Here is a 23,287-nt window from a genome sequence, read left to right on the forward strand (position 1 = left end):
AATTTTTGTGCACATTTCTGCTCATTTAAACCCAAATCAGAAAATATGTGTTCTTTCTGCTTTCTTCTGCCAATTTAGGCTTGTTCTTCCATTTTAACTACATTTCAGATGTTTTTTATATCTAATTTCAGCTGTTTTTCAACATGTTCTTTAGCATTAAGCATTCACACTGCATTTTTGCAGGAAATGTAATTTCTCTAGTTTTTTATGCTTTGCTTTGGCTGACTTGTGTGACCATTATGACAAAAATACTTCATATGAAAGAAGCACAATCCTTCCCTTAAGGCTCAGAATCATATCACAAATAAACCAAATGCATAGTTTTACATAGACGTCATTTGTTTTGTAAAGTTGCATTGCATCACGTCGCTTAGCCCCAGCTTCATGGAAGCAGAGTTAGATGGGGCTGCAATTAGCTTCCAGTTTCACAGTTGTTAGTTTTATTAGCGTGGAGCAGTGAGGAAATACAACCGGCTCCATCCTTGTTATGGGGAAGAGTCCTTGAACACATCTGAAGTCACCCAAACACTTACCCATCTTTTGTACCTTATTTTCCAAGATCAAGTGGGAAAAAAAATTGCATTTCTTATTTATTTTACACAAACACCAGCAATCATCATCCACCCAACACCCAACATAAAAAAATAGCTAAAATCCAACAATTCCTTGTTGCATTCAACACCACTTTCCCAAACTCAAATTCTGAAAAAATAAATCACAATCTGGTGTCTGTTTGTGAAGAGTTGCGTTCACACTACGAACTTTGTAGAAAAAGGTTTATATGGAGGCTGAGAGTCTTGGTTTACGGCGCCTACTGTTCCTGGTAAACAAGAACAGCTGGACTTGCACTCCTTATTGCAGACAGCGGAGCACTTAAACGTAATTGTCTCAGACGTGTTTAAAATGTGTTCATGTGTCTGTTTAGCACACTGTTAATGGAACCTTATAGAATAATGTGCTGTTTAAAACAAAAAGTGACTTGTGTGTATCAGCGCATACATTTTACACGTGGTACGAGGGATAATTTGGTAATTATACATTTTTTCTTCTGTTTGTTTGTTGTTGAGGGGAGTTTCTTTGCCAGAAGATTCAAATAATTATTCAGCCTGTATTTGTATTTTAATTTCACACATGAGCTCATATTCTGATTTTTACAAAGCAAGTCATTGGAAATTATTTATATACTTATTGCAAGTAACTCTAAAAGGGAGATGCTGAAAAAAGTTTTAAAAAATTAAATAAAAATATAAGAAACAGTTTTTGTATTGCATCTGATGGGTTGAACTTTTTAGATCTAAACCCTCTGAACATTTTTTTCATTCATTCAACCTTTATTTATTGAATCAGAATCAGCTTCATTGTCATTGCACCGAAGCACAATGACATTACATTTCAGTACAGCCCTTCTGAGAGAAACATAAACAGACACAGGGAGACAAAGGTGACTGAGGTCGCCGGCCTCGAGAGGTGCAGCCCTTTTTTCAGATAGGAAAGAAACACGAGGGTGTAAGTGTAAAAAAAATCAAATCTCGCACTGTGTCCTAGACGGGACACAGTGTGAAAGTTGCAAAAAAATGGCCACAGCACATGAAACGTACTGATGACATCATAATACATTTATGCATGAGGATTCACACAAGGGCAGTGAGTTGTCTGTGGACACTGACATAAAGTTCCATAGTCCTGATAAAGATGGAACAGTGTCTATCAGCCGGCTCAACTCTGACATAGATCCACAGATGTCCTCGGGAGGGGAGCAATAGGGGAAGTGGGGGGGAGCAGAGCTTCTCGTTCACATAAACAACCAGAAGGAGTTTGAGATAGCTGGCCAATTCAAGGCCAAGTGGGGAAGCCAAATTCAGATATAATTATTTTGGGTCAGGCAGCCTCTGCTGAATTTCCGTGTCTGCCTTCATAGTTCTGCTGGTACGTCTCACTGGTGATTCCAAACAGCCAAATTTAGTCTCACAGATTAGTCTCATTGAGCCACGAGGACTCATTTACAAAAGATGAGATGAGATGAGATGAGATGAGATGAGATAAACCTTCATTGTTCACCAAGGTGGAAATTTTCCTTCAGCTCTTCAACCATAAAATAAAACACATTCATACAATCAAAAATATCAACAATTTGTGCATAGAATAAAACACTTTGCATACCACAGGTAGATGTTATCAATCAATCAATCAACCTTTATTTATACAGGTAATTCCCATTGAGCCTCGAGGACTCATTTACAAGAGAGACCTGAAAGGTTTGGTTTGGTTAAGAATGGTTATTGCACTTGGAAAAATGACTTCTTATAGATGTTCTTCGTTGCCAGAGGGACCCTATAATGCCTTCCTGAGCTCAGAGGTTCAAACTGACGCAAAATAGGATGTTTTAAACAAAGAGATGAGGAACAGACAAGACAGTCATAACAAAAGCATATAAAATGAAAAGTAAATACAAGAAATGAGATGAAAAATTAAACAAAACAGCAAAAAGTTTAAAAAAAACATTACTCTGTTACTTTCAAGAATAATTTTGAGAATAAGTTTTTGATTAAACTGAATTGTGTCTCTTCAGATCAGTCGCAGGCCTGTGGACCAAACTACACAAACTCAGAAACACAAGTGTTTTATGAACTACGGCCCAACTTTTGTTTTGTTTTACTATCGCTGGCCTGATGTTGAACTCACTAAACATAAAAGTCTGAGTAAAGCCAGCCATGTGACATGTAGTTAATAGAGCCTGTGTCCTCTGTGACACGGCGATGGCTGACGGCAGCTCTGTAATTATCCCGAGCTGTAAATATTGTCCAATTTCATATTGAGCCAGAAATTACAGAGGGGTAACACGCCTGGTACTAAATACTGTTGATAAGAGGTGACACACTGACACCTCCATCTGCAGCAGGGCCGCCTCCCTCACCTTTCACCTATCTGTCAACATCATCATCCTCCCCACACACGCTATAAACTAACTAATGCACCACCAACTATAATCACTTTCACACCAAACATTGATGGGAATAAAAAAGCAGGGAGGCAGAGACACACACAGTGAAACAGTGGCTGAGTGATTAGCTTGACATCACACAAAATAGGGGTGTGATGGGGGAGGGGGGGTGGGAGAAAAATGAACAGGTGAGAGGCAGGGAACGAGAGCAAAGCTAATAAGACAGTGAAATAGAGGCAGTCAGAGAGAAATGAAAAAGGATGGGGAAAAAAGAGAGATGGAAAGTTAAATGAGAAACAGAAATGGGACGAAGCGGGAAAGGGAAGGAAGACAAAACTTTTTAGTTAAAACAAATTGTTCATGATCAAAGAAAAATAACATAAAACATAGAAAGACATTGCTGGATTCATTCTCTACTATTTCATATTTTATTTTATTCATTTTGTCTGAAAGGACAGATTTAATTAATATTCATATATTTCTTTTTTTATTCTTAATTAATTGATAAAGAGTGGTAATAAATTACTGCAGGGGCCAGGGAATGCCACACTTTCATCTAATGGACAAAAATCCAACACCTTCGTCCACACCTCTCCTTTCGGCTCGTATCTTAATCAAATCTTCCACCTCTTCGTTCTTGGTCTTCAGTTTTCCATCAGCTCCTTTTAACCTAAGACTTTCTCCACCTCTGGAAATTAAAGCCCAATTCAGTGTCAGTCTGGGACACTAGGAAAATCAATGCCACAACTTTAGGAATTAAAAAAATTTAAGCTGTTGATATTTTTATTTTTTTATCACAACTTCAAGCCTTATAATGTTCATACGCAATCAGGTTTAAAAAATTAGCCAAATATGTTTTAAACTTTAACACAGACTTTCTGGAAAAAGAATAGTTTTGTTAAATAAAAAGCTACTTACGGGTCATCGCAGGTTGTAATGAAGAAAAACATCTCTTATGTGAGCAGAGCCTTATCTAATTAAAACTTTGAGTTTAATTCAGTACATTTTCAACGTGAGGAGGTTAACGAACGTGATAGTGCTCACAACAGTGTAGCTGTGTGTAATGAAAATAAATGAGCGAGGTCATGCAGTGGTTACCTGCGTAGTCACAAAAAGATGCTTTGTTTAGCTTTTGATTTTGACTTTGAATTGACTGATTTTTAGGATAAAGACTGGCTGTTCATTACTGTAGGTGCCCTTTGGAGTATTCTTTCTAAAATAATAGGAGAGAAACTACCAATACGTTGCCTGTTATAATAGTAACACGGTTTTGATTTGCTGTGTATGAGGAGTTACTGTGATACATTAAGGCCTTGACAACAAACAATGATGGCGTTACTGCTGTCGATAACTAATCTGACATCCGAACACATGCAGCTGCGTTAAAGCAGACGAACACAGTTTATCTCAAAGGTGGCAGCATTAAAGGTGATGCACGGTAGCTTTTCTCTGCGGAGGTTATACGATATCATCTGACATCCATCAGAATATAAATAAAATGATTGTGCTGCACTTAAACGCTCTATGATTGTAGATGTCACTTTCTGTAAAGAAGTTGGATGAATGATGTAAGAATTAAAGTGCTTCAACCACCCCCCCACACGACATCCCCACTCCCACTCATCCTCCTGGTAACAATCCAATCCTCCAGCCTCCTGGGCATATTAGCATGACAGCCATCAGCACCTCTGTGCAGTGTGGCCTTTGCTCTGGGAGTCTGTAAAGATCTGTGGATGGGTGTGTTTCTGTCAAGAGATGTCACCGCAACCGTAGTTCAGTCGACTGTGCAGAAGTTAGAAGTGCAAACTGTGCACCAGAGCGTTTTGTAAGAGTTAGTGAAAAGTGTCACCACTCTCCTGATATATTTTGTTTTATCACACTGTTTACTGGGACACGTTTTACTGACAGCTCTTGGTAAAGAGATCTTTGGTATCTTGTCAAAGTTTGCCAGATTAAAGAGTCCTGAAAAGGAACAGTTCCTCTACAAAAGTCTAGACTAGACTCCAGCACAAAAACTTCCTCTAGTTGTGTGAATGTTTATGAAGCATTCACACTATTGTGATCCATTTATCTTCCGTACGCATATATCTTGTTCCACTATTTTTTCAGCTACTTTCAACGACATTCAGCTGTTTTTTCAGCTGTTTTATTCTTTCTGCTATACTACAACATTTTTGTGCTTCTTCTAATTTATTTCTGCTAATTTTAGCTTGTTGTGCTCCTTTCAGCTTATCTCTGCAAGTTTCAACTATTTCTGCTATTTCAGCCGTTATTTAGCTTTTTTTTTATGCCAATTTTAGCTTTTTCAGCTAATTCCACATTTTTTGCACTCATTTAAACATTTTTCTACCTAATTCAGAAAAAAAGTGCTCTCATCACTTGCTTCTGTTAATTTTAGCTTCTTTCAGGTTTTTTTAAGCTTTTATTCAGCTGTTTTTGCAAAATTCTTACTTTTTCAGGTGATTTCCACTGTTTTCTCATTTCTGCTTCATTAATCCTAATTACGCACAATTGTGCTCTCTCCACTTCCTTCTGATAATTTAAGATTCTTTCTGCTTCTTTAGCTATATTCAGCTATTTTTCTTTGCAAATTTCTGCTTTTTTCAGATTTCTTACTATTTTGTGCTCATTTCTGCTTCTTTCTGCTTAATTGGGCACAATTGTGCTCTCTCCATTCCATTTTAGTAATTTAAACTTCTATCTGCTTGTTTTAGCTGCTATTCAGCTGTTTTGTTTTGTTTGCAAATTTCTGCTTTTTTTCCAGATATCTTACTTTCTTGTGCTCATTTCTGCTTCTTTCAGCCTAATTGGGCACAATTGTGTTCGTTCCACTTCCTTCTGTTAATGTAGGTTTCTTTCTGACTCTTCTGCTATAGTTTTCAGATATATATATATTTTTTTTTTACTAATATCTTTTTTGCTAATAAACTCATTTTGGGGCTCATTTCTACTTATTTAATCCTAATTCAGGAACAATGTGTTCCTTCTGCTTTCTTCTACTAACTTAGGCTTGTTCTTCCAGTTTAGCTACATTTCAGCACGTTTTTAGTTAATCTTGCCTGTTTTTTAACAAGTTCTTGCGCAACAAGCATTCACACCATTTTCGCAGGAAATGCACTTTCTCTATTTGTTACACTATTTTTGCCCTCCTGATTGTTACCATGTATCTAAATCCTGTAAAAACAAAATACTGGGTCATTTATGTTCTCTAACACACAGGATGTCCACTTGTAACTATAAGCCACAATAAAAAAAGGATCTTTATTTTATCACCAGCAAACTGGTTGGTCCACAATGTGAGTGTACTGCTTGTGGGACTGTTTGTTTGTGGCTCCTTGGACTGATGAAGTCCTTTGGATGAAGGCCGAAACGTCTCAACAAAAAAGAAACCATCCATGATGACCTGACTGAACTTTGGTGGATCTTCATTTGAATTTTCTGGACACAACTAGTGTAAAGTTTCTGATGATAAACAAAGGAGGAGGAACAGCTGAGAGATGTAATGATGCTAAATGGCCAAAGTTAATCTGGCACACATCACAACCCAGAGCTCTAGTGCCTGAAAGCACCCACTCAGTGACTAGTGTCTGAAAATAGTTCTGTTCACTCGCCAACAGAGAACTGAAGAGATTTTTTACAAAGTGGTATATTGCCTTTTGAATCACATCATTTCATTATATGAAAGAGCCAAAAATAAAAAAAAAAACAATGAATTCAAGCCTGAATACAAAACGTCCTTATTAAAAATTTAACTGAGGCCTTATTTTTCGACAAATATACTCAGGAATTATTCACAAAAACACATTTATTCATTTAAAAAAATATTTTAATGATTGAACTCTAATTAGGTTTATGGGTTAGGGTTAACCCACTAAGAAATATGCACAGAGAACAATGCAGGTCATCATCCCTCTTAGATTTAACTAACCAAAACTTAGTGATTGTGCAAATTTTAGCCAGAATATAACTAATATTTACTGATCCAGTCTTGTTAAGTTAATGAGAGGTCATTAAACATAAAAAAGCCAGATACAGCCAGCAGCAATAAGACAAAGTTCAAAATTCAGGAGAGGTTTGCTCATAATATATGCGTTTGTTTATTTAACTAAAGGATCAAAATGCCTCCCTGTCTGTCACCCGGCGTGTACTTTTGGCAAGCATCACCACAGCAACCAAACCCAGACAGGCCTCTGTCTGACTCTGGCTTTTATTGGTCCAATAAAGGCTGAGCAACGTAGTATCACCCATCTTCTGATGCTGTAAATAAGTGTCTGTGTGGATGTGTGTGCCAGTTCTGCAGACCTCTGTGGGTTAAGATGGACTCAGTTTGTCTGATTGTTATATCTCATTTAATAAATTGCTTCTCTGATCATCAGCACGTGTTACAACCTTCATGCACTTTGCTGCTCTAAAACTCCCATGTGTTGCTCCTCTTACTCATATGTCTTATTATGATGTGTATTTGTTGTCTCTCCTTTAATGCTTGTAACACATGTGTAGCAGTGCACACACAGACTGTGCATACACACAAATAATAGAATAAATCAGTGCTGACACAAGGACATTTTCCCTCCTGCGCAGCTTTTCTCCTCTAATCTTCAGGTCAGAACATTGCAAATGTCATCCAGTAAAAGCTTCCAGACCGGATCTTGTTCGTGAAGATCGACAAATCATAAATATGCACACATTAAGGGTTAGTAATGCATGTTTGGTCTTTATTTGTCATCATCCTTCACGTTTGCTGTAGGCTAATAGTCGTTTCTTCCCTTCCCTCATTCCCTCCTGGAACAAAGGTGAAGAGCACAGAAAGGCACGGTTAAAAGAAGGAAAAGAGATGGAAACTGTGATGATGATGTTTTTCAATTGGGTTGATTTATGGCTGGCTGTTACTATTATTTTATCATTTAGTCCAGCAGGCTGGAGGAACCGAACTGGACAGCTCAAGCTAGAGGGGGAGAAAGCGGGGAGAGTGGACAAGGAAGAAGGAGCCAAAAGAAAAGATGTGATGCAGAAGAGCGCAGCCATCCTTTAGGGATGAAGGTGCGCAAAGAACAGGAAGTTATGAAGGGGTGAAATGAAAGATAAAGTGAAGCAAAGGAGGGATCTGAGTGGGCTTAATGAAAGTAAAGACCCTAACAATGAGTGGAGGTAAATTGTTCATTAGCTCAAGAGTTTCTCAAGCGTGTGTGTTGCCTCACCATAACATTCCAATTTAACAAGTTACACTCCGTTGCTTCCTGGTCAGAGACATGCAAAGCACCTTTTGAAGGTTACCCTGAAGTGAGACAGACAAGAGGGACTGAGGTGGATGTATAAAAGGTGGAAGAGAATTACGACAAAGAGACAAAAGGACACGAGTAGGACAGAGGGAATAACACGGAGAAAATGTAATAGTGAAGGTGAGATAACAGAGGAGAGCAGGATAGCCGGAGAGGAAATATTAAATGTTGAAAGAGAGAGAAACAGAGGAGGAATGGATAATTCAACTGGAGAGGAGGGGAATTCACAGGGGAAGGCAGATACCATCATTTCTTCAGATCCAGAGGGAGATAACTACTGCAGAGGGACAGGATCGAGATTTCAATACGGGCCCGAAAAGAACAGAGAACGCCGCAATATCACACAGCAAGAAACACAATTATTACTCGACAGCCCCTGAGCAGGAAACAAAAAAAAAAAGTGCAAGCCTGAGCTGCCATAATGCTCAATAAATGACACAACAATTTGGTGGCAGTAGGGTAAACTGGATGGGAGGTTAATTTGTTTTAATTACTCCAAGCAGCCACCGAGTGTGATCGGGAAGATAATGGCAGAAAGGACAAAACTGCTTCTCATGGAGCCCAACTGGATGAAGTGAGTTTGTAACATCAGCATCAAAAAGGGATTCAACAAATGGCATTGAATATCAGATACAAATTAACCTTTATTAAGTTGAATGAATGCTTGATAAGACACATCTTTGCACAAAACAATTTCACACTCTAGTGTTTTTTGCTAGACGTTTCAGGCATTTGGCAGCAATTTCATACGATGAAACAAATGCGAAGAGACACCTGTCATTAGCACCTATAATGAGTCAGACTGGTGACTAGGTGGTTAGCAGCGTTTGTGCTTTTGCTCTTAATCTAACTTGGAGTAATGCCTCCCGGCCAGGTCTTTGGTCAGAGAACATTTGTTTGGCTCCACCGGTCTGAAAACCTTTGACAGATGTCAAACCACACTGATGAGACAAGACAAGGAAAGATCACGGTCAGTTTTCGTGGATTTGTTGGCCAAGGATTTAAGGCTGTTTGTGTGTGCTAAGATTTGTGAGCACTGGGATGCTGCCAGTGTGTGCAGGAAATGAGGACAGACAAGCAGACGCTGTAAAAAGCGGATTAGCTCACTATTATAATGTAGAAAAGCTGACTATAAGACCAAAACACATTTGTGCTCCTGTCTCTCCTTTTACCTGTGTTGCTTAATCTCCTCCCAGATCCGCCTCAAACAGACTTAAGGGTCGTTACTGATTCCTCTAATGCTTTCAGCTGATGCATTCAAATAGCTAAAACAAAATCAAACTATCTTTTAGAGAAGGATAGAAAGCCTTTCACCCACAGTAATATGAGGGAGGGCTGGTTCTGCACAGGGTTATTCATAACCAGCAGCCTGCTGTACTGGAGGCTATCAAACTCCAGCGAGTGTATTAGCAGTTCACCAGGCAGGATTTCAAATCACACCACTGCTGCACCCGGCTGAGTGGACTTATAAAGGTGTTGCTTCATACTCCCAGCCTTGGGGGAAGTGCTGGTTTAATAACCCAGCTGTCTATAGATGAATTATGATTTGGAGTCAAAGTGCATGGAGGGGGTTATGTAATTTGCACTAACATTATTGACAGTAATAGACATTAATATTGGTTTGTTTGCAGTACCTGAAAAGAAAAGTAGCATTTACATTCTGAAAAACAGGATTAGAAGTATTCAAATTCAAAAATACTTTATTAATGCCAAGGGAAATTAGTTGTTGTAGCTCATCGTCTTGGTTTCATTAGAGTTGTTCTAGATGCTGATGGTTTGGGGCAGGAAGGATCTCTTGTAATAGTCCATCCAAAAACGGATCCGAAGAAACTGGTTGCAGATGCCGATCTGTCCACCCAGACCCAGCAGACCTCTCGGTCCTCTTGGGAAGCAAGACTGCCTGAATGCCGGGCAGAACTCCTCCCCGAGTGATGGCCATTTCTCCCAGCAGCATGCCGAGCCCCTCGTCGCCACAGACTTAACTGCAGAGGACGATCCTGGTCCTCCTGCTGTCACGAGCCACGTTTCCTACTACATCCAAGATCTCTGCGGTCAGGCACTTGAGCACTGCCTCCAGGTAGATGGGAATGCATCCGTGGCACCTCCTTTTCAACTCGTTTAGGATTTGGGGCTGTAGTTTAGGTATTTTTGAGCTTTTGAGATGTTAATCAGCAGCTCCCAGTTGTAGAAAACAACCTTATTGTTATGGTTACGCATCATAACAAATGTCCAAAAATTAAAAAAAATAAAAAAAACTATATAACTATTCTGTTACTGTTCAGTTACTGTATAACTATTCTGATGGTTTTCAGAAAGAAAAAAATGGTGTCATTAAGAAGACGGCAAAATAATTGGACATTAATTTTGAAATACTCAGTGCTGAATATATAATACTGAAAAGCAAATGATGTGTTCATTTTTTTTTATTACAGTTTTCACTCTTTCTCATCAGAGCACACATGATTATCACTAGACGAGGGTTAAAATGATGCATATCAGAGGATGAACCATGAAGGCCACAGGTCTTTCATCAACATGCTCTCTTGCTCTCTAATGAGCAGTGCACCTTTACTCGAAAGCAGACATTGTTCATGTTTATTCATGATATGCCAATATGGGCCACTTCAAAAGATTGTCCGGTTGCCACTTTCCAAGAGAGTTGCTCTCTTCACTTCGCTCGCTCTTCCCGAGTTACAGTAGCTCTCCTCCAGCCCAGCCTGCTGCATCTGTCTTCTTGCCTGAGCTCGAGCTTTATTTACTGTAAAGCTTCAGATAAACACAGCCACTCTGCAGCTGCCGAGCCCACACGCTCACATACACTGACGCGTACGCAGACATATGCAAGCTCACTCGCACGCATGCATGCTCCCAGGTTTTGGCTTCTGATCAGAGCAAAACAAAAGCTGCTCTGAGCTCGCCTGTTTGTTTGATTCCTGCCGATTGTTCTCTCTCAACACACGTTCCTCATTTTTGCTCCTAACTGCTCTCTTTGCATCGTCCGCCTACTCTCCTCCACACCCGTACGTTCCCGTGAGAAAGCGGTAGCCTGAGATTGAGGTGGTTCATCAAATAAGATAAAGGCAACATGCAGGAGGGATAGATAAAGGGTTAAAACAACCTCCTTCTCGTAAAAAAAAAAAAAACCTTCAATACTACTACTCAATGCATTTGGGATTCCTCATTGTAGTTTTGGTCCTGGCAGCCTAAACAAGGACGCCCAGCCGAGCTTTTACCTTCACCTGTGAGCCGTGGCATGCACCAGTCACTCTAAGCCTGGCAGATTATCTCAACACGGTGGACTTTTGTACCTGTCAGCTGAACTATTTCCTCCAAGCTCTTCTCTGAGTTCTTCCCTCTCTCTACAATTTAACATCCCCTCACTAACAAAGCTTTAAAGGATCCTGTTGTGCAAACACACTGCACTTTATTAGCATATGTTTGAATTAGGCTTTTTTTCATGAATTGTTGGACAAGAGTTTAATGAAGAGCAAATCAGGGTGTTGTTGTAACAGTGTGGTGCATCTTGAATGGAGACCACTGGGAGTGTCTCTGCTTCACAGCAATATACTGAGTGAGATGGATACATAGAAACAGCAAGGATGATGGGCCACAGGTACGCATTTAGAAAAAAATACACACATACACACTCATTGCAATCATCCAAATGGCACATTGATTTCTGCAGCGCCGTGCCCCGACAGGCCTGATTGCCAAATATAAACAAAGGCAGCATGTACAGTGCTGACACACACCATCAGTCACAGATAGCCTGCAGCCTCAACGATTACCTGCTGTATGTAAATCCAATGAGCAATAAGGCAGGTTATCCCCCTCTGAGACACTGTTGTTATTATGGAAGACAGAATATCATCGGCAAGGGCCACCGGCCAACTGCTGCCAACTGATTATGTCCCATTTCAGATAAGATGGCGAAATTGGAAAACGGGGATATCAGGAGGTGAGCTTATGCAATTATTCACACAGCACAGCTAAAGACTGAGAGGTTTTTTTCCATGTTTCTCAGAGTGGGGAAAAAAGAAGACTGTCCAGTAAACAGAAATCACAAGGTGAATGACAGATTATAGCTAATTACCGGTAGATGCCTGATTTTGATAAGACGATGAGCTCAAGAACTCCAAAATCTTGTTTGGTGACATTAATCTTAGGTTTTTTGATAAAAAGCTATAAAATTTGTTAGATTATCAACAAATTATGAGAGCACAATCTCTAGCAGATATAAAAATCACCCTGTGTCTCCACCATCAACTTTCTCAGTTGGGTTTAGTGTCTTTAAAGCCCTGATTGTAATCTGGGGGTCCCAGAGTTGTTTCCAACCACAGGAAGTTGATGTTTTCAGGGACACTATTCAGCTTAACACTGAGAAACTTATGATGCAGCATAACGGATCATTTGGCAGCTACAGAGATGTGTCCCAGAAGAGTAGGTGGAGGACAAAAGCATAAGGAAACAGAAAGAAGAGTTGGAGTTGGCATTTAACAAGCGTTCATAAACACAACTCAACATGAAAATGAATAAATCACTGCAGAACCAAATTCATGAAATGGTAGATTTTTATCAGTTTTGGCCTTGAAACTAAAACAAGACGTTATAGCAGGTAAAAAAAAAAAAAAAAAATTTTACCCAAGTGCATCACCTGGTATTTAATACCCATAATCTATCACTAATGCCTGGCTTTCTAATTAATGCCCAAGGTTTTACAGCTTGAACCAAGCTTTGTTTCGGTGAAGCCCACAATATGCTGCGTCTCCAGTTATCCTGCTGACTTCCTTCAACTATTTTATTTCACTGACCTGCCAATAAGTGATCTGAGGCTGACTGGAGGTGCTAATAGGCTGGTGCTGCCTGCATGGATCAGCTGGGTATGTGCACTCTCAGCCTGTTTTGCTTGAGATCAAAGAGTGCCTCATGAGCAGCCTGAAATACTTTGTGCCTCTCAGCATGACCACGGGGCTTCTTGTTTGGAATACATTGATTTTGGCATCAACGAAACACAAATGTTAACCACGACAGTGGTCGAACGAAACACCCACCCGTTTTCTTTCATCTGGAGTTGAAAGAAATCATAAACAGATACAGGTAGTGCAGTCGGCCTGAATATGACATGCACGCATAAGCTAGGACCAATCTTTCCTCAGAAAGATATACTCAAGCTCACAAAGTACAGTTTACATCTTATTGTGTAGAAATGTAGTTTATCGTGAACGTGCATTACTTTCTTTTGCCAACTCGGGACCCGAAAGTCCCAGGTTCGATCCCCAGCCATTCCCACGTGTCGTGGTGTCTCTGAGCAAGACATCTAATCCCTAATTGCTCCCTGGGTGCTTACAGAGCTGCCCACTGCTCCACCTGGGTGTATCCCAGATGTGATGGGTTAAATGCAGAGAACCAATTTCACCATTGTATGGGAACATACAATGATGACAACACATAGCACTTATTATTATTATTATTATTATTATTATTATTATTATTATTATTATTATTATTATTATTATTAAGTTTCTCAGTTTGTAAAGAGTCACTACAATGTATTGGTAGAACAATCAATGAATCTGTCAATTAACAGTACCAAATTTTACTATTTAAATAAAGTAAAAAAAATAATAATAATCATCAGCCATGCCTGAGCATACTGAGATTATTAAAAATTTGGCACGTTTGTGGGAAGCACATTGTTGATACACTTGAAACTTTGCTATTGATTGAATGTTTCATAGGATGGGTGTGTCCTGGTCAGACGTCAATGCAACAGACGCCAAAAAGTAGATCAGAATGTTGAGCTTCTTAAAAGAACCAGAATGTATTTATCAAAAGAACTGGAAAAGTTTTAAATGGATATCTTTTAGAAATGTATTTTTAATTTGATGGTAAAATAAGGATACATTTACAGTAGTATTTGCAGTCTTAGATAGCCTGTAACCAAAAGTAAAACTGTACTAATCTGTATCAATCCACCTTCATTATGTCACAGAGGACCTATTTTCTTTTGTTTATCTTTAATCTAGTAAATGTTAATATGGTGCAATGGCTGGGCCAAAAACAAACTAATTGAAAAGATTTAAAAATTGGCAATTTGGGTGTATTGATTTATAAAAATCAGTAGCTGTATCGGTCACCGTTTTATAAATTTTAAAACTATTATATTATATAATAGGCAGCACGGTGGCGCAACTGGTAGAGCTGCTGCCTCTCAGCGAGCAGGTCCTTGGTTCAAACCCCAGGGGCCTTTCTGGGTGGAGTTTGCATGTTCTCTCCGTGCATGCATGGGTTTTCTCCGGGTACTCCGGTTTCCTCCCACAGTCCAAAAACATGCATGTTAGGCTGATTGGTAACTCTAAATTGTCCCTAGGTGAGAGTGAGAGAGTGAATGTTTGTTTGTCTCGTTTGTCTCTATGTGGCCCTGTGATGGACTTGCGACCCGTCCAGGGTGTACCCCGCCCCTCGCACAGTGATTGCTGGACATGGGCACCAGCGACCCCCGTGACCCAAAATGGAATAAGCGGGTAAAGAAAATGGATGGATGGATATTATATAATATGAATTAAAGAAATTGAAATATTCTCTTGGATGATACTGTACAAAGCAGCAATTTAGCTTAACTGAAGACAAAAACAATTACATCAAGAAATGTCTCACAACTTTTTCAATTTAAAAGCACTTTACTTTAAACAAGGATTGAAAGCTTTAATCAATCTGTCATTCTCTGAGTGTAAAGCTACATTATTTACAAGCTTTTTAAAGTTGAAACTAATATAAATGTTAAGCTTCAAAAAGGCGACGATGCAGATATCACTTCCCATCCTTCTTTGTATGGGCTGCAGCAGTTTGGGTCGACATCACAGCCAAGTTTTTGACTCATCTGAAAATATTTTTTTATGTTTTTCCACATAAAGTGGAGAAAAAAAAAACTGAGGTTCATCAAAGCACAGCGTCATCGTTAATTAACAACATCTGTTATATTTTTTTTTTAAGTCTGTTACGATGACATGATAGGAGCCCATTTGGAATATTATGTTTCATCAAGTCAATTAAATATGCAGCAGTTTAAAAATCAGGCACCGGTCCATAATTAGCTGGCACGTCACCATTTGGGCCGAGGCAGCTGAGCTGAAGCTGACTTGCATTTTAATTCTGATTTGGGCTCCTGACTCCCTAACCCCAAATATCATTGTCCTGAAAAACTGAACACGACAAAGATGTGGTCAGATTTTGATCTCAGCTTACATTTTTCTTAAAGAAAAAAGAAGAATTTATGGGTTTTTGTTGTTTGATTTTTTTTGTTTGTTTTTTACTTAATCAGTGGACCAAAGTTCTGGTTGCTAACTGCTAATCAATGCTGGAAGAAGCTCAAACTGCTTAGTGTGCAAGTTTAAGGGAAGACAAGATAAATGTTTTTAAAATACTCTCGAAATAAGTCTTGAAATTTCTTATTCTAGGCATGGTATGGTTCTTAAATATTTTAAAAGTGGGTAATGAGAACTGAATTTTTTAATTTTTTGAGAGGGAAAACAAACTCATAATTCAGTTGTCATCAAAATTACATTCACGTGTCAGAAGGATGTGTTTTGGATACATTTTGATGTCCTATTATTCTAAACTGCAGGTTTCACAACGATGATGAAAGCTTAGGTCACGGGCTGGAGTTTTATTGCCTTTTTTATGATTATTTTCCAAAACAGGCTGTTAGAATGGTTCCTAATAAATGTGCAAAAATGGATCTATTGGTGCTTGACACAAACCTGAGCACAGTGTGCTTTATCATCACATACACTGAGCTTAGCTACAGAAATAAGCAGGTTTAATGACATGCTGAAGAGAGCAGGCTTTATTTGTTCTGTAATGAGGCTCATAACAAGATCTATTCTTATTTCATTACTAATTCTACAATCGTAAGGCATTTCATAAATGCTCTGTTAATAGAAGGGTTTCTTTTAAATACATCTGAATGAGACATGCTTTTTTCTAGCAGTGTTTAACATCAAAAGCTGGATTTTTATCTGATATAGTTTTAATGCTGGGATTGGTGCACATTTATTAGTGAAATCTAAGATATACAAATTTAGCATTTGAACAGAAATGTTCAGAGATCTTTTGGTGTTCGTTAAAGCACCTTGTACAGGTATGCTTGACTCACAAGCCCATTGTGGATCCCTGCAGATACCTAAACTATGTCCGTTCTGTAGATATGATGAGTGTCGTTAACGCAGCGTGAGGCAAACTGTCACACAGCTGGAGATGCAGTGAAACATTAAAATGTAAAATAGACTCCCCAGATCGAAGCTGCCAGTGCCGTTACCTGAATGATATTTGAACAGCTCTTTCCTCTGCAGTGCTTGAGCGTGATTGCAAAAGGTAAAAAGTTGAGCTCATTGTGCAACAAAATCCATCAGCTCAGCTGCTGTAGCCAAAAAACATGCAAGATTTGTTAAGAACTTTAGAAAAGGCTTCCAGAAAACATTTAAAAAAATTAGGCAAATCAATAATAATTTACCTCCACACAAGTATCTATGCAGATATTAGCTGATATTAATAAAATCGGATCTTATAAAGTAAGGGCTAAGTTTAATTTCTGGTTTTGCAAAATGGCCCCCCTCCAGCCTCTTTGGAGAAAGTTTGAGCAGTGATTGCTTTGAGAGACGAATCCCTTTTCCAAATTTAAAGCTGAACTCTTTCTGATGTACTGACACTGCTTGACAGATAAATGCTGATATTACCCACAAGGCTTGTTGGGGTGGGATACTTGTAATCATTAAAGGATATTAAAATATAGCTTGGTCTTTTTAGACATTTACTCAAAAACTTTCCCATGTGGAAACAAAAATGAAAGAAATACCAAATTTAGAGAGCTCGCGATGCCTTATCCATGCCCGATGAGAAAACATGATTTAAGAGTAAATCTGTCTACATACTAACGCCTGCATTTTATTGAAAAGAATAAACGAACGAGTCAGGCTGGACCAGCTACAGACACTATGAGCATGGTGACATAAGCCAACCCTCTGGTAAAAAGCAAGAAACTGACATGGATGTAAAGAGCAGTCATGCCACCCTAAAAACAACACGCAAGGCTACCCAGAATGCCTTTCTCCATCTTTGCCACACTCGCTTGGGAGCAGGTCCTGAAATGACCCAAGATGAAGCCTATCAGCATTTGTCACTCCCACGCTTACATGGAGCTGGAGCAATCTCACAGTGAAACATTATTGCTGCTACTTGCAGAGCCTCAGCCAGCTGGCTGATTGGGACAGACCGGGTCAAGACTGATCACCTGGGCCTCAGACAGGAGTACAATTACAGTGGCACAAAAGTGACCTTTTCCACTGACGCTAATGCTGAAAAAGACCACAGTCAGATTTATAACGTCTGGTGTGTGGCAACCAAAGCACTAAATAAATATAATTTCACAAGATGGATACAGAAACTGTACACATATACAAATGATCGCACTTCAACTCTGGATCGCACACGTTGCACACATTGCCTTTATCTTCTTGCAATCCAGTCTTAATGACTCCATTAACTGAAAGGCCATTAGCGGCATTCACTTTACGGCCAGCAAACAGCCCAGCTGGGAGCACATTATGGAAAGGGCATGTGCGTGTCCTAATGTCCATTTCTTGTCCCTGTCCTCATGCACACACACACACACACCCACACACACACATCCAAACGCTCTATCTTCCCCCTAAGGCCAGCTGGCCAGAAGCAAGCAAGACCGGACAAACGGCTACGCACACAGAATCATTTTTTTTCTGGTCCATTAGGCAACGCAGTGCAAAAGGTTTAGTGCAACGGCAGTTTCTCGTGCTGGTGGTCAATGGTTTGAGGAGTGACAGCGGAGGAAACTGTAGTGCTACCCGGTGTTTGATGAGATCTCACATCCCAAATTAGCCCTCCTCGCTTTGGAGTCGAGACTGCCTGAGACACTTTCGGGTTCAACAGCAATGCAAGAGGCACCACAGAAGCCAATCACCGTCCCGAGCTGATGAGAAAATGATAGATTTAGTGTTGATAACATACTAATTATCTACTCCTGGTAAACACTATCAAAAAGGGCTTTTTACATGAAGCATTTCCCGTCATGTTGCAGCACGGGTTATGAGAACAGCTGCTCCCGACAGAGAACTGTTAAATGATTAATGCTGCAAAGAATGTGAATTGTGTCTTCATGCGTAAACATTAACATCAGTGGGAAAATCAGGAAATTCTCAGGCACAATCAGAGCTGGAAAAGAGAACGGGAAAGTAAAGCATTGACTAGAGATGTAACTGGATCAGTGACGTGAAAGAACCTTAGTGAGACACATCAGGGCAACGAGAGGTTCTAAAGTTTCACGTAAAAGGTTGTATTATGAATCATGTGAATTTGTGTCACAGTATAGATCAAGTCAAGCAGGGAAAAAGCTGTAAAATGTAGCAACACTGGAAAATGCAGCTGGAAAAAGCACTAACTGACAGAAACAACTTGTAATTTGCTTCATCATCTCCATATTTCGTTCCTTTTTCTACTTGTCTCAACTCCATTAGCAAAGTGCATGCGATCTAACATAAATCCTTCTTGATAAGGTATACCAGGTCCACAGAGTGGCTCAGTTGTTTTGTGACTCTGAGGCTCGGTTGTGCACGGCCTGGGGTCTAAGTTCATTTAATGTCACTGAGAGAAATAAGCACCAAACCTCCAGCAGAAGACATGCGCTGCACAAAAACTCAAAGGTGCAGTTTGTGACGAGTGTCATCATTCACTTATTTCATTGCGTGCCCTCCGCTCCAGAATGTGATTTATTATTCATATGACACACCATCACACGCTAAATGTATGTTTTCAGTTGCAGCTCCGAGCTAATCTTTAACTCTGCAGGCAAACTGTTGCTCTTGCTGAGAGGAGAGTGGAAATCACATCGTGTAGGAGAGCCCAGACCAGCCTTGAGATTAGCTCACCTCTCCAGAATCCTTGGGTTTTCAGACAACTGTACTCTACCTCCGCTGAGATGGACAGTGGTTCCTGCTTCCCGCTATTCTTTTATTCATTCCCAACGGGCAGAGAACCATTTATCAGCCTCTATAAGAACATGTATCGATGTGCAACATGGCTTGGGAATTCCACTTTTACTACACTTCAAACTGCAAGGTCGACTTAGCAGGAAGTTGTGTCAAAGCTGTCAAGCAGAGAAACATAAAATAAATAGCCCACACTGAGGATGCAGCGTAACCCATCGAGATAAGGACCGCATGTCACACTATGAGGGTTGTTGTTTGTATTCACACGTAACATAAAGGTAATGCACTTCAAGCTTTCGTTGTTCAATCGCTTTCAGTTGCTTCTGAAAATGATGCAACATCAAAGAGAAGAAAAGAGAACTGTGGTGCATGACCGTACATAATAATATCTGTTTATTTGAAGGGAAAACCATTTTTCCCCCTCCGCATCCTTTTGTGTATGGCCACTTGTTTAAAAAGTCAAACTTAGTCTTTTCACTTCCTCAGCAGCAAGCGGAGAAGCCGTGTTGTGAAGCTCGAGCCCTTGTGACACTGTGATGCAGTCGGTACTGCCATGCCTTTGATGCCATCATACGCCGTTCCTCCTCTCTTCTCCGGGCTTTCTGACACTGACAAAGGGGATCGGCAGCAGCGTGTTATCAGTGTGCAGCTGCAATAATCGTATTATTTAGTAAGCTTAATTCTGAGAGGCTGACCAACAGTGTGAACAAAGCGGGGCCTCGCTAAGCCCATCAGAGTGCTCCCGTGGAGCAGAGGTCTTTTCCTGCCTCACGGCCTCTCCAGAGCCATGCTCTCCCATTTTCCTCGCTGTTTCTTCTCACCCTCCCTCCTCTGTGTTCTCCTCTCTGATGCTTTCACCTCACACTCCCTGCCTCCTCTCAAATTCTCTTTCTGCTCCTGCCCTTCCAGTTCCAGAACACTTTTTATTCTCCCTCATTTTTTACCCCTTCCTTATACCCTTTAAATCTCCTTTCTTCAAAATGCTCAGAGCTGGGAGTTTATATGATGGCGTCATTCCCAGCTCATTGGTCTGTTTGAAGGTGCTATCTTGATTGAGCATTGAATGATGCAGGGCCTGGTGACTGTGTGACTGTTTAAAGATGGGAGTGTGTCCATGGAGATAAATGGGCTTGCTAATATGCAGGACGTTGCAGGTTCTGAGGCTGAATACAGAGTTTCATCCAAGCAACCCATTTGGGAATAAACGTGGTTGGAAATGATATTCAGTCAGAGTGTCATGCTCAGGGCACTGGATGTGAAATGGAGGCAACAAAGAACTAGTCAGGGAGTTAGAGGCATTTTCAGTAGCTGATGCATTTCATTCAGTTTAGCCCACATTCAATTTCCGATTCACTAAAGCTGAAACAATTCAGTAATTTAGTTGAATAACTCAGTTGCACACAGAATGATGTAAACTCTTTGATTCAGTTGTGTGTAATCCATGTGACAGTGTTTCGGGTGGAGACTGTGTTTTAATAAAAATATTGAACCTTCATCTCCTTACAGCCTTGTGCTTCATTATGGAGATGGAGAAAGACAGAAAATAAGGAGAAATATAAGAAAAAAAGTCAAACTCTGGTGCCATTTAAAACAAAATAAAAGCAAAAAATCGTGTAATATCTGAACGCGTGTCAAAAACAGCAGACTGATGATTAAAACTGAGTTTTTGGGGACACACTCACGGCACATTCAAGGTCCTGAATCAAACATTGTGCACAGACGGAAGTAAGTGGCTGTATAATTTTCAAATGTGGAGCTGCAACAATGTGCATGGCAAATGAAACAATCCCGTGGCACAGAGAGAGCACCTTTACGCAACAATTTGCAACATCCACTGGGAGGAAATTGAGTTCCATTTTACCAATATGACAAATATTATAAAAGGAATTTCAGCTCAAAGAATGCAGACTATTTCAGCTGTGAAAATAAACTTGCCTGCCTTCAAAGTGATTTTCAGGCAAAGATGTATTTCCAGAAGAACACAAGCAAACGAGTTTTAGTTTATCAGGGCAAGATATTTAGATAGGACAAACGCTGGGTTTAAAATCTGCGTACATGTCAAAGAGTTCATCACTTCATAACAACAAAAAGAAAAACTTGTTACAAAATGTCACAAACCACTTGATAACGCATTACAGACAGACAGGTGAGTTTAGGGTTACTGTATTTTTCAGACTATAAGGAGCACTGGATTATAAAGCGCAATATCAATGCACAGGTCTGTTTTCATTTATAAGCGAAACAAAACAGTCCGATAAGTCAAACTTTATTCAACTCATTCACAATAACTTTCAACATTGTTCAATTGTAACACATAAAATACAAAACAATACGCTCATTACAAAACTATACAAAACAGTACACATTTTTGAGCGCCGTGTACCACATAAAATCGGTTCGAGGTCAGTAAGCACAACCAGAATTAATACATAAGGCGCAACGGATTATAAGACTCACTGTCGATTTTTGAGAAAATTAAAGGATTTTAAGTGTGCCTTATCCATCCATCCATTTTCTTCCACTTATCTGTACTCGGGTCATGGGGTAGCAACCTAAGCAGGGAGGCCCAGACTGGAAAGACATGTTCTTGTTTGTGAACAGAAAGTTAGAAATCGATCTACCGTTTGACAACAAAACTATACTTTTTAGTTTCTTCTGTTTGAATATTCCATGTATGAAAGTTTTTGTTGTAAACTTAATACTTATATTAGCCAAATTTCACATGCACAGCTGTAAATTTTCCATGCTAAAACCCAGATTTACGTTTTTTTTACTTATATTTCTTCTTATTTGTCTACTTTAAAGTATTGTACCAATGCAAAAGCCTTAACGACTAAAACACTTTGTAACAAATTTCCACTGTAAACTGCCCAAAACATATTTTCACATTATTATTTGCTTGTATTTCTATTTTGTCATGCCTGCCTTAAGTCTCAAGCCATGTTTGCTGTTGCAGGATTTTGTTGTACTTGTTTTGTATAAATAAAGAGGAAAAAAAAGGCCCAGACTTCCTTCTCCTCAGCCACTTGGGCCAGCTTCTTCGGGGGAATCCCAAGGCGTTCCCAGGCCAGCCGAAAAACATAGTCCCTCCAGCGTGTCTTGGGTCTGAGTCTCCTCCAGGTGGGACGTATCAAGAACACCTCACCAGGGAGGCATCCAAGAGGCATCCTAACCATAGATGAGGGTAGGAACGAAGACCAGCCAGTAAACTGAGAGCTTCGCCTTTGGACTCAGCTCTCTTTTCACCATGACAGACCGGTACAGCTCGCGCTTCACTGCCTGACGCCGCACCTATCCGCCTGCAGTGCACCTTATAGTCCCAAAAATACGGTAGCTTTTAAATGGGAAAAACAATGTTAAAGAAAAAGTTTCCATTGAATAGTAAATTACTGAATTGCTTTTTTCATTGTGTGTTGATGGAAGCTTGTGTAGCATGACAACAGTGAGAGAAGCCAGATTTTTTTGTGTGCGCAAACAGGCCTCTCGAAAAATTAAAAGGAAACACTGGTGTAGCACATGTATGTCCAATAAATCAATCAACTGATAGGATAATCAATTCATAAAACGCTCTAAATTTCCCTTTCATAAATCCCAGAGTGACAGAGTTTACAACAAGGGTCCTGAATGCAAAAAAGCCTCCTCACTATTAATTAGTTTAAATTAACCTTGGGTCCAACATGTAGTAGTGAACATGCAAACACCCACTCAGAAAAAAAACCTCTCTTGCCTCATTCTGATGCTCTGACTCTGTTGTGAGCTTGGCTCTAAGATCAAAATCACTGTGTTTGGCAGACTTACACACATATGAACACACACACACACACGTCCACACACACTGAGCGCCTGAAGCAGAGGAAGCACAGGAAAGCAAATCTGCTGCGATGGAACCACAAAAAAACCAACACTGCAGTAAAACAGACCACTTCTGTGCCTCAGAATACATGAGCTTAATATGTGCTAATGACCTGTGGAGTACATGTGAAGACATGCATGCACAGATATATAAGAGGGAATTTTACTTACAGAATGAATCAGGAGGGCCGTGCCAT

General features: G+C 39.8%; 1 protein-coding gene across 1 annotated transcript in view; it reads right to left on the bottom strand.

Moving 5' to 3' along the window:
- grik5 (glutamate receptor, ionotropic, kainate 5) overlaps positions 1–23,287 on the bottom strand; it is a 112,220-nt gene extending 88,933 nt beyond the window's left edge. The window contains exon 1 of the mRNA XM_037676177.1: positions 23,262–23,287. The gene's annotated coding sequence lies outside the window, so the exon portion shown is untranslated. The remainder of the gene's footprint in view (positions 1–23,261) is intronic.

This window comes from Nematolebias whitei, chromosome 5 (assembly GCF_014905685.2).
Source record: "Nematolebias whitei isolate Nwh7 chromosome 5, NemWhi1, whole genome shotgun sequence".
In the NCBI taxonomy this organism is placed as follows: domain Eukaryota; kingdom Metazoa; phylum Chordata; class Actinopteri; order Cyprinodontiformes; family Rivulidae; genus Nematolebias; species Nematolebias whitei.